The sequence below is a fragment of the Misgurnus anguillicaudatus genome, chromosome 4 (genome assembly GCF_027580225.2).
Source record: "Misgurnus anguillicaudatus chromosome 4, ASM2758022v2, whole genome shotgun sequence".
NCBI classification, from domain to species: Eukaryota; Metazoa; Chordata; class Actinopteri; order Cypriniformes; family Cobitidae; genus Misgurnus; species Misgurnus anguillicaudatus.
Window position 1 is genome coordinate 13,475,896 of NC_073340.2, and position 12,134 is coordinate 13,488,029.

At 40.1% G+C, this 12,134-nt stretch overlaps 1 protein-coding gene across 1 annotated transcript in view; it reads left to right on the plus strand.

The window, feature by feature from the left end:
- The window catches only part of itga3b (integrin, alpha 3b), a 43,985-nt gene that overhangs the window by 10,957 nt on the left and 20,894 nt on the right, over positions 1–12,134 (plus strand). The window lies entirely within an intron of this gene.

The window sequence follows — 12,134 nt, forward strand, 5'->3', positions numbered from 1 at the left end:
ATGACAGACTAATTTGGATTCGTGACCCCACCGGATGACCTCGGAACGGAGCGATTTCGGAACCCAAAGCAGACCCGCTGGGCACCCCTCTGGCACTTCCCCCTCTCGTCCGGCCTCTCTCACCCGCTGTTCGATGCCCCAACGCAGAGCGCCCACCACTCGCCCTTTCGGGAGAATGGTTTCGTCTCTGCCCGAATCGGAAACATCGAACAAGCGAGAGAGAGCATCGGGTTTAGTGTTCTTTGAACCAGGCCGGTACGAGAGGACGAAGTTAAACCGGTCAAAGAAAAGTGCCCAGCGAGCCTGGCGAGACGTTAACCTTCTGGCTGAACGGATATACTCTAAATTTTTATGATCCGTCCAGACCAGAAAGGGTTCCGAGGTCCCCTCCAACCAGTGACGCCACTCACCCAAAGCCAATCTGACGGCCAGCAGCTCCCGATTACCTATGTCATAGTTCCGTTCCGCAGGGTTAAGCCGGTGTGAGAAAAAGGCGCAAGGGTGCACCTTGCCATCCTTACGAGATCGCTGAGACAGAACAGCACCAACCCCGACATCAGAAGCATCCACCTCAACAATGAACTGGGAGGTAGGATCTGGAATAGAAAGAACAGGAGCAGTGATAAACCGGTACTTTAAATTATCAAAGGCTTCCTGAGCCTCCTTTCCCCAGACAAACCTCTCCTTAGTGGAGGTGAGAGCCGTAAGGGGTTGAGCAATCCGACCAAAGTTTCTAATGAATCGCCGGTAAAAATTGGCGAACCCTAAGAAACGCAGTAATGCCTTACGAGAGTCGGGGACAGGCCACTTAGCCACCGCTCTGACCTTATCTGGATCGGGACGTATCTCACCCTCGGCTATCACAAAACCCAGAAACGAAACTGACCTCTTATGAAACTCGCACTTCTCCGCCTTCACATATAACTTGTTTTCAAGCAAACGGCGTAAGACTCGGCGGACATGCTGAGTGTGTTCCTGCATGGAGGAAGAAAAGATGAGAATATCATCAATGTACACAAAGACAAATTTGTTAATCATGTCTCTCAGCACATCATTAACCAAAGTCTGGAAGACAGACGGAGCGTTACAAAGCCCGAAAGGAAGAACGCAGTACTCAAAGTGACCAGTAGGGGTATTAAATGCTGTCTTCCACTCATCGCCCTCTCTTATGCGCAATAGATGATAGGCGTTGCGCAAATCTAGCTTAGTGAAGAACCGCGCTCCCTGCAAAAGCTCAAAAGCAGAAGACATTAAAGGAAGAGGGTACCTATTCTTAACAGTAATGTCATTCAAACCCCTATAATCAATACAGGGACGTAGGGAGCCGTCCTTCTTTTTAACAAAGAAAAACCCCGCCCCTGCGGGAGAGGTGGAGGGACGAATGAGACCTGCACGAAGGGCATCGCTAATATAACGGTCCATAGCCTCTCTCTCCGGACCAGACAAAGAATAAAGTCTACCCTTAGGCGGAGAAGTGTCTGGGAGAAGTTCAATAGAACAGTCGTATGGCCGGTGGGGAGGAAGGGAGGTGGCCCGGGCTTTACTGAAAACCTGACCGATATCGGCATATTCCGCCGGAACCCCGGTCAAATCAACCGCCGAAACCTGAGGGAGAGAAGAAACAGAACCCGAAACAGCAGAACCAAGACAAGACACATGACAAGACTGAGACCAAGCTAAAATGACATTGAGTTGCCAATCAACGTGGGGATTGTGTTGTGCCAACCATGCATGCCCTAAAATAACGGGTGAGAGCGAGGCATGAAGGATGTACAACACAATCTCCTCACGATGATTGCCAGAAATAAAAAGACTTACAGAAGGAGTGCAGTGCGTGATTTGTGCCATCTGCTGACCCTTGATGGACCAGACATCCAGTGGAACCTCTAAAGGGACAGCAGGAATGCCGCACTCATGAGCCAAATCCTCACTAATAAAGTTGCCCTCAGCGCCCGAGTCGAGCAACACAGTAGTAGAATGATCGAGGCCAGCATACGACAGGGTGACAGGTAGCTGAGTGCATGAAGTCGGGGAGGATTTCCTAGAAGTGGCGCCCACCAGGACTCCCCGGTTCACTGATGGGCGGTCCCCTTTTACCGGACAGTCCTTGGCAAAGTGTCCTGGCTTGCCACAATAAAGACACAGAGATTTCTGAAGGCGACGCTCTCTCTCTTTCTGCGAAAGACGCATTCTACCCAACTGCATGGGCTCAGTCTCCGTAGTTAAAGGAACACTGCTCTGACTGGATTGAGAGATCTCACTCTGATGGACACGATGACGCAGTGTGCGACGTTGATCACGAAACAGCATCCGAGCCTCCACCCTCAGTGCTAACTCGATGATACCATCCAGAGTGTGAGGTAAATCGTGAGTTGCAATCTCATCCTGAATGTTGTCGCTGAGACCCTCAAGAAATCGTGCCCGGAGTGCCGGCTCGTTCCAGCTGCAGGCTGCTGCCAAGGTCTTAAACTGGATGGAATAGTCAGTGACGGAACTGGTTCCCTGCGTGAGACGGACCAACCGGGCAGCAGCGGCATCTCCACGAGCCGAACGGTCAAAAAGTTTCACCATCTCCTCACGGAACTCCTCGAAAGAATGGCAGCAAGGATCCTGGGCGTCCCAAACAGCGGTGCCCCACTGGCGTGCTCTCCCAACCAACAGAGTGATAACATAAGCAATCCGAGTGCACTCAGTCGCATAGCGGCGAGGCTGGAGGGCAAATACCAGTGAACACTGGGACAGGAAAGCCCGACAGGAGGAGGGGTCACCATCGTAAGGTGGAGGGTTGGCGACATGGGGCTCCGAATCTCGGGAATGATGAGTCCGATCAAAACGTGACGAAAGCTCATTAAAACGAGCGGACAAATCCTCCATCTCCCGAGCTGTAGTAGAGAGCTGATCGGTGTGTCTACCCAGCCAAGCCCCTTGCTGAGCGATCGCTGAACGAACGGAATCTGCATCTGCGGGATCCATGATGGCAAGTTCGTTCTGTCAGACAATGAAAACAGAAGATCCCAGTGCAGATAACAGAAGACTTTATTTAAATGATAATGAGAGGAAAATGTCAAAAGCACGTCTGGGCTCAAAGCCACACCAAGGCAGACGGCTGGGGTGGAGATCACACACTGGCACCGCACCGATGAACCACACACGTTCGGGCTCCGGCCAGACAGACGAACGGTGGGAGAGAGTATGAAGACCCCGATACGGGGTATGGTGCGTAGACCGCTTCCGTGAGCGCCGCGTCACGGAAGCCACTGGGACAGGGGGTAAATCCTGCGGCGGGCAGAGGGAGAGAGAGAGAGCGTTAGAGAAACAGATGAGAGCAGCTGGACAGCTCCAGTGATGAAGGACCTCTCCGGTGGACAGCGACAATGCCGCGATGAGCCTCTGCAGTTAAGTAATAGACCAGTCTGTAAATCCAACTGAGGTTGAAGACAGTCTGTAACAGGCAGCAGAGAAACAGTCCAGAGAGCCGAGGGAATAAACAGAATCCCAGCGATAAATCCTGGACAGCAGATAGCACAAATGTCATGAATAAATCCAAACAAGAAATCGACACAAGACAAGACTGGAAACTAGCAATGCTAGTAATGGCGAGAACATATACAGCAGTATCAAAAACCAAAGTCACGACAATGTTAGTTTAAGAGTAGTTAACGATGAGTTAATAATGATGTGCCCCTTCAAGTAAAGTCATGACCTAATCATACATTAACAAATCATGAATTTTTGTTAGTTTATGAGTAGTTAACGATGAGTTAATAATGATGTGCCCCCTCAAGTAAAGTCATGACCTAATCATACATTAACAAATCATGAATTTATGTTAGTTTATGAGTATTTAACGATGAGTTAATAATGATGTGCCCCTTCAAGTAAAGTCATGACCTAATCATACATTAACAAATCATGAATTTTTGTTAGTTTATGAGTAGTTAACGATGAGTTAGTAATGATATGCCCCCTCAAGTAAAGTCATGACCTAATCATACATTAATAAATCATGAATTTATGTTAGTTTATGAGTAGTTAACGATGAGTTAGTAATGATGTGCCCCCTTAGTAAAGTCATGACCTTATCATACATTAACAAATAAAAATATAAGTTACCCAGTGGCGGAGCCAGAAAGTGTTTTTGATAGGTGGGCATCTATACATCTGCGGGCCAGAAAAATTCACATACTTTTTTTAACTTGCGTTAATTGGGAAGATAAAATGACTGTGTTTTTTCCGTCAGTTTTGTACATTTTAAGATGGAATTACGTTATTCAGTCTAACTGTATTACAATCGGCCGTCTCTTAAACAGAAGGCTGCATCCTTCGTAGGTCGGATATGCAGACTGCATACGTCATTAAGCTTGGTTTATTTCAATTAAATAAGCATAACATTCGCAAGTCATAAGCATATTACAACGATTTACGATTAACTATTTAAGCATTGAGCATTTATTTAGCTAAACGCCTGTGGCTTCCCTAAGCACTGGTTCTGAAACATAGAGGACCCAGAAGCAAAAAATTCAACACTGCTTTATTGAAATCAACTTAAACAGTCCAGTCGGGCCGTCGAGTCCCGAGCCACCAAGAGCGAGTTAACTTTAGTGTTGCTGGTGTACACCGTTTTTATTTAGAAGTCTTTTCTTTACCGCAGTGATCCACACGTTCACGCGAATCTGCTACTCAGTGCAATCTAACCTACCGCGCTCTCCTCAAACCCGCCTCTTCCGCTCTAGATGACAGCAGCGATTGGTGGACGGAAAGCAAGACATTACCGTAATAAACCATATATTGCCAAAAGCGCAATTTGTTTTCTTTAGGAGCAATTCAAATTTTTTTGATAGTTCAAATGGTTGAAGAATTACGGTTTGAATGAAAAAACATAATGTATTTCCATGAATCTGATTGGGTGGGCAAGCTGTCAATCCACCCGTAGATCCGCCCCTGGCTGAACGCTGATCCTGATACAATGCGAAAAATTAAATAAACAATAATTAAAATAACATCAAGATATCTTTCACAAATAAACTGGTATGATTGACGGTTTGATGGTCTTTATATGAACACTATACATTTGGCATTGTGACTTTGGTTAACATGTTTGTCATTTCTGAGGAATAGTCAGAATGATTTTAACTGAAATATTTTGACAGAGCCAAAAGCAGCAGACCACAAGTGCAACGAGCGGACAGCCTGTTGTAGGCCGTAACGTTTACATCCACCTTCCTTTTGATTTTGCAATCTACATTGACAAGCACACAAAAATAGAGAACAATTATCTTACATTATAAAATACTTTAACTACCTGCTATCTTGGTATTGTGAGCACATGAATTTGAAAAATATCTTTTGTTTCTAAAATTATAAGTGGAACATTTTATGCATCTTTATTTGACCTCAAACAAAGCATCAGATCCTGCGAACCGTTGGGAACCACTGTTCTAGAGCATGTTTGATTTCGGTTACCCAAAGTGTTAATTAATGCATTAACTAACAAACATGTATTAATGTGTAGTTAAGGTGGCTGTAATTCATGCATGAATTCATATGACTCATGACATAGTTATGGTTAGTTATTGATTAGTACATGGCTTAACTTATCATTAATATGTAATTATAAGTAATTATTAATTTATGTATTAGTACATGATTATTCATGTACTGTTATTGTAAAGTGTTACCCAGACACATTTGTAGGATGTCTGGTGTGAACCGCTCTCTTGAGGTCATTCCACAGGTTAAGGTCTGGGCTTTGACTAGGCCACTCCAAATGGCGCATTTTGTTTTTCTTAAGCCAGTCTGTATTGGATTCACTACAATGCTTAAGGTCATTGTCCTGTTGCATCAACTAACTTCTACTGAGCTTCAACTGGTGGACAGCCACCCTGACATTATCCTGTATGATTTTTTTTAACTTAATAATTCATTTTACCCTCGATAATGGCAAGTGGTCCAGGCCATGAGGCAGCAAAGCAAGCCCAAATCATGAAGTTCCCTCTACCATACTTCACTGTTGGGATGATGTTTTGATGTTGGTAAGCTGTGCCCGTTTTGCGCCATAACATTTTTCCCAAAAAATGCAACTTTTTTCATCAATCCATAAAATATTTTCCCAGTAGCACTGGGGTTTGCCAAGGTGCTCTTTTGCAAACTTCAGGCTCACAGCAATGTTTTTCGGGAGAGCAGCGGCTTCCTCCGTGGTGTACTGTCATAGACACCGTGCCTGTCCAAAGACTTGCGTATAGGAAACTCAGGAACAGAGCTGTGTGCCCGTTCCAATGATGTCTTCAAGCCTTTAGCTGTTACTCGTGGGTTCTTCTTTACTTCATTGAGTATTCTGCATGGTGTCTTAGGAGTCATCTTGACTGTGCGCCCACTTCTAGGAAGGGTAGCTACAGAATTTTAATGTCTCCGTTTATAGACAATTTGTCTAAGTGTAGACTGATAGAGGTCTAAACATTTTGAGATTGTTTTGTATCCCTTTTCAGCCTTATGTAGTGCAACATCTCTTGATCAGATATCTTTATAAGAGCATGGTTCAGAAGAGCTGATGCTTCTTAAGGACAGCAATCTTAAAATGTGTGAGTGTCTTAATATCAATCAAAGTTGCACTAAACCACACATTTAAACTCATTTTATTAATTGGACTCCAGTTTGCCAGCTTTCAATAAAGTAATTAGTCCATGGGCTCACTTACATTTTCCTCCAGCACTGTGAATGTTTAATGGGTGTTTCCAAAAAAGACACAAGAAACTGGAATTATTTATGTCTTGTGAGCTTATGCACATCGTGTTTGTTTATTGTTGTGACCTAGATGAGGATCAGATAACATTTTATGGCAAATAGAAAACCAGTTCGTTCCTAGGGGTTCACATACTTTTTCTTGCCACTGTATATATGTGTGAACTGTGTATAATAACTTTGTTTACTGTTGAAGTTCTAAGTGTTTAAGTTTGGTGAAATTATTCTTTACTAGTAAAAATATAAACAGTTGTTTGGCAATAATATTGATAGATGCTCAATAATCGGGTTTCATTTTTCCTGTTCAGTAAGTAATAATACCAGTTACACAATGCTAAACATATTACAGACTTGTGTTGTCAGATTCAATATGCCAGCCGAATGGTTGTATTACCCTGTTTACGGTATTTGTATTGAATTTATGGGGATGTATTGAGAAGGGAACTTCAGCTAATAATCCAATCACCAATAATCTCATCCATCTGTTTCTAGAACAGAGACTGCATCAGAAGAAGAGCTGATAAAAACTATTCAACCTAGAGTCACTGTTATATTCATATAGTGCTATTAAGCAATATGTGTATTACATTTTTTTATAAGATGCACATTATTGTTACTAACAATGTCCGTAACCAACTATGAGATACCGAGCTCTGGACCTCAATAAATTTTTCATATTAAAAATAACATTTTAAGTTAATTACTTTTTCAAACTCATATTGGCATCCACGTATATAATTAAGTTTGGACAGGTTACTGTATAGTTTAGTGTAAAATGACGGATATTGACTCAAGCCAAGAGGGCGCAGGTGAAGAATTTGCAGTGTTGCCAGATCTCATTTTTTAAATATCATCTTTAGACGTAGTGTTTTAGCAATTAAATCTGACACTTTGGGATATTTATAAAGTGACTATAAAATGGTTTAAAAAACAGAAAACAAATGAGAAAACAATAAATAAAACGGCACGAAACGATTCGCCATATAAGTGAATGGGAAGGACTGGCGTATCATATGCACGCAAAACCGGAATTTAGCGTATCTATTGCACGATAATCACACTGCGTGTCATTTGTACGCATCTTGGTGAGAACGGGTTGAGATTTGCGACATTGCCGTCTTTTAGTCTATGTACTTTTGAAAAATTTTAAAATGCTGGATTAAGTTCTAGTGGATCAATAACTTTAATATTTCTCTGTACTTCATCATATACTCTAGAGACGACCGCACCTGTAACACATCGTCATTTTAACTACTTTGGGTACTGCTTTAAAAATTTGCATAAATTATTGTGATTACATTTGTCTGTCTGTTATACTTTTTATTCCTAACTTGACATGATTTTATTAAACTGTTTTGGGGTATTGTATTAGTGGCTTAAAATATCTTTTAAATGTGATATTATTACAAACATTTTCCTACACATTTCTGTCCATTACGTTGCATAATATATACATTACATATTAAAAAAATGATATTGTAAATGTTTTATATTTTGTAGTTTTAATAATGCTACAATTAAATGTTGCAAATACGTCTACATTGTACACTTTAGCATAAATTAAATGTACAAAAAATATGTTTTTTTGTTTTTGAAAGATACGTATTACTACTACGTATTAACAGTGAGAACAGGCTGGCTTAAACAAACTTGAATAGACTTAAACTAAAACCATATACCTCCAGATCTGAATTTATATGGTCTTTAATATACTCAGGTTGATTAATTTATTTGGAGTATCTTGTGTTTAACTTGATTAAAACCAGTTGTTACATTAAAAATAACTTTCTTTGCTGCCTAACTCATGTAATAAATCAGACTGAGAGCTTTTCTGCATGTGTTATATTGAATGATGTCCTCCCATATCTCCCACATGTAAACACTTGTGTAACGTGTAGTGTACTTGTACAAGCGTGAGTCAGGTACAGTACATGAAATCTTTCATAATTTTTAGGAAAAACCACAGTCAAATATACAGTAAGTCGTGATTGTAGCTTTGGTTCAATACTGTCTTTCTCACCTGCGAAACATTCCAGTCATGCCATTTTACTGGGGTGCTCTTGTCTGAACATGAGATAAGAGTGCTTGAACACCAGCAGCTTTCTGGTGGCCACTGTCTGCTACTCAGATTGAAATGTCTTCCCCTGAGACTTTCTGTGACACAGACAGGTACTTTACCATAGAAGGAAAGTAGATCCCACGGTTTGTCTAAGAAAAGCATTGTAGCCTGACTGCTTTCAGTTTATCTTTTACTCCCAGTGAGCTGTGAGATTTGAGAGTTTACAACTACTAGTTCGGACTCTTCTTGTTAAGCTCACTTTGTGTCAACACCTGGTGATAGAGCGTATCCTCAGGGCTCAGAAATAGCTCGCCTGTCTCGAGTCGTGACATCATTCACACGCTCTTAAGAACTGGAATTCTGCACTTCAAGGGCAAATATGGTGTAGTCTACTTCACAGAGGGTGAAACTTAACATTGATAACTGTGTGTGTGTGGTTGTTACACTCTAAAAATGGCTGGGTTATTTTTGACCCATAATGGGCAAATATTGGACAAAACTAATGCTGGGTTAAAAATGACACAATGTTGGGTTGTTTTTATGCAACCGTGGGTTTAATCAACCCAGCATTTGGTCAATTTTAACCCAGCGGTGTGTTCTATCCCATATTAACCCATTATGGGTCAAAAATAACCGAGGCATGTTACAGGATGGGTTTTAGTGTACATTTACATTATGTTGAGCCCTGCCACATGAATTGAAGGACTGCCCGGTAGCCCGGGGCAAGCGTGAGAGACGTTCGGGCCAGTAAAAAGTATTGTCACTTGCCCAATCGGGCCAGGGCTTCACCCTCTAAATATATTTTCATCAATGTATATTAATTAACATATGGAAAGCAGACATTAACTTGGGTAGCACGACGAAAGAAACAATGCAATATTTTGCACAGTTTGCTGTCAGTTTACAGGTAAAGCAGAAAAGTTGGAAGCATTTTTTTTGTTGTTGGAACATGTCTGTTGTATGTATACAATTATATTTGACTTTTGAATTATTATTTTTAAATATCGTTAGCCTCATAGCATAATTGCCTAAGTCATTTTTTGGCCAAATTGTGATATCTGCCTACTTTAACTGTCCTTCCACTGCTGCATCATCTTGCCTTTCTGCCTATGTCCTTAGCCAAGCACAACACTTTTTAGAATCCAAAAACACTATCTGCCTTACCATAACAATGTGATTTCTAATTTTAAATATTGTGGGTTTTTTTCGTGTTTTCCAAAAACATTGAAATATGACTTAGGCAATTATGCTATGAGGCTAACGATATGTGACACTGACATTTTTTTATTGGGGCCAGTGAAAATTTTGGCAGGGCAAGTGAAAACCTGAACCACTGGCCCGACCGGGCCAGTATAAAAATTATTTGCGTTGATCCCAACACTGTAAAAGTAATTACGTAACTATCTTTAATTTCTCATTTCTATGTTGATTTAGTGTATATTAAAGAAATAGATCCAGTTACAGGATTGGATTGGCAGGTTCTTATCTCTGATTGATTTGATCCTTATTTCATTTATCCTTTACTGACTGAGGTGAGGTCTGCTTTTGGGGGGAGTTTTTCTCCTTTCAGGTCTGGGCTTGTTTGTTTTCTCTTAATCCATGTTGCCTTCATTTCTCTTCAGAAACAAACACTTAGTTCAACCTCCACATCATCACGTCAGTTGTGCACAACATAAAAGCAAATTCTTATTGTTTTGGACAAATTGCAAATGCTTTGATTATACAATCCTGCAGATGGTTATCTACAAAGGTGTGCTGGTTGCTACATTTTCAATTGCTTTTGTAATTTTTATCAAAATACATTATACTGGTTTCTGTTGAATAGTCTTACACACTGTAAGCCCATACAGGTTGATTGAACTTAAAAAATGTATGGAAACTCGTTGACCTAAAAAAAGTTAATTTTGCCTGGTTGAAATAACAATTAATTTTAAGTTTAATGTACTTAATGTTTTAATTTCTTCCAATATTCCTGCACTCTAAACCCAGATTAGATGACATTACTAAAAATGTGTGAGGAAACCCGTTGCATATAACTTTAGTTTTTATCACTTTATATTACTTTTGATGTTATAAATGGTATTATAACTAAAATGAAGGACTGACTTTAAGTCAAACATTGAATAAATGTGATTCTCCACAGAAAATGTGTTATGGCATACATTGTCAGTACTGTAGAGAGAAATACAATAAAATGTTTTGAACAGGGTTTATGTACGGAAACACTGATCACCTGAACGGTGACAAAATGATCATTTACAACAATACAACATCAATAATATAAGAGCTTGAACCTATATGACATTTTATTAACAAATGTTTGAGTAGAGAAAGTTCTTATCAGTTTTTAATTTGTGAAAAAGCAGAAAATAATCAAAATATTCAGGCGCAAAGGATTATGGGTATTCCTCACAACATTAACTAATAATTTTAAGTTCATTTTACTTGAATGTTTTAGTTTAATAGATTTTGTAAGCTTAAAAGTTAAATCAACTAAACTTTTTAGGCTTTGGCTTCAAAACAGAAAATATTAATGATGTTTCCTTGATTGTTTGAGTAAAGACAATTTCTGGGTTAACACCTCAAAACATTTAGAAAGTAGTTCATCGCATAAGACATAAGTCATCGATGAGTCATGAAGAATGGTTATCCTTTGTGTTAAAATCTGTTTTTGCATTTTATTTTGTAGACTTTTGCAAATGTGAACTGCATTGATAAATTGCTGAAAGGGAATAAATGTGTGACTGCGTGATTGCGAGGAAAGATATCTGTTGTGATGTGGATGAGATTCTGCCCGACAGCCTGGGACATCGGGAGACATTTTTTGAGTTGAGATTTGATTTTTTTTACACTGAACCTTTCTAGTTTTGTTATTTTGTATGTGTACTGTAAATGAGTATTCATACTGTTGAAATTGAAAAAGTGCATCCATGTTTATTTACAATCATCATCATCAAAATTGTAGCCATAAACTTTACATCAGAAAATACTGACCTATATAATTGTTTACATGGCCAAACATTTTGACTGTCTTGTTCATGAACAATGACACAAAAATTTGCCATTTTGATGGGACTGACATAAAAATGTACTTTTGAGAGAAACTTAGGATTTGAACAAGTAACAGTTTGTACAAACTGCACAAATTGTTCTGAGAAATTATTTTGCAAATCTTAAGAATTTTCATTTGAGAAATGCTCCAAAGCGACTGAGAAGGAGTGAAATCTTATATCAGAATATGTGAGTGTTTGCATTGGCAGTACTCTGTCAGTGTTTGTGTGCTGACCTGTGCCATACTGGTTTAAGTTCAGCATCACTGTGTGTAGAGGTTTAGAGA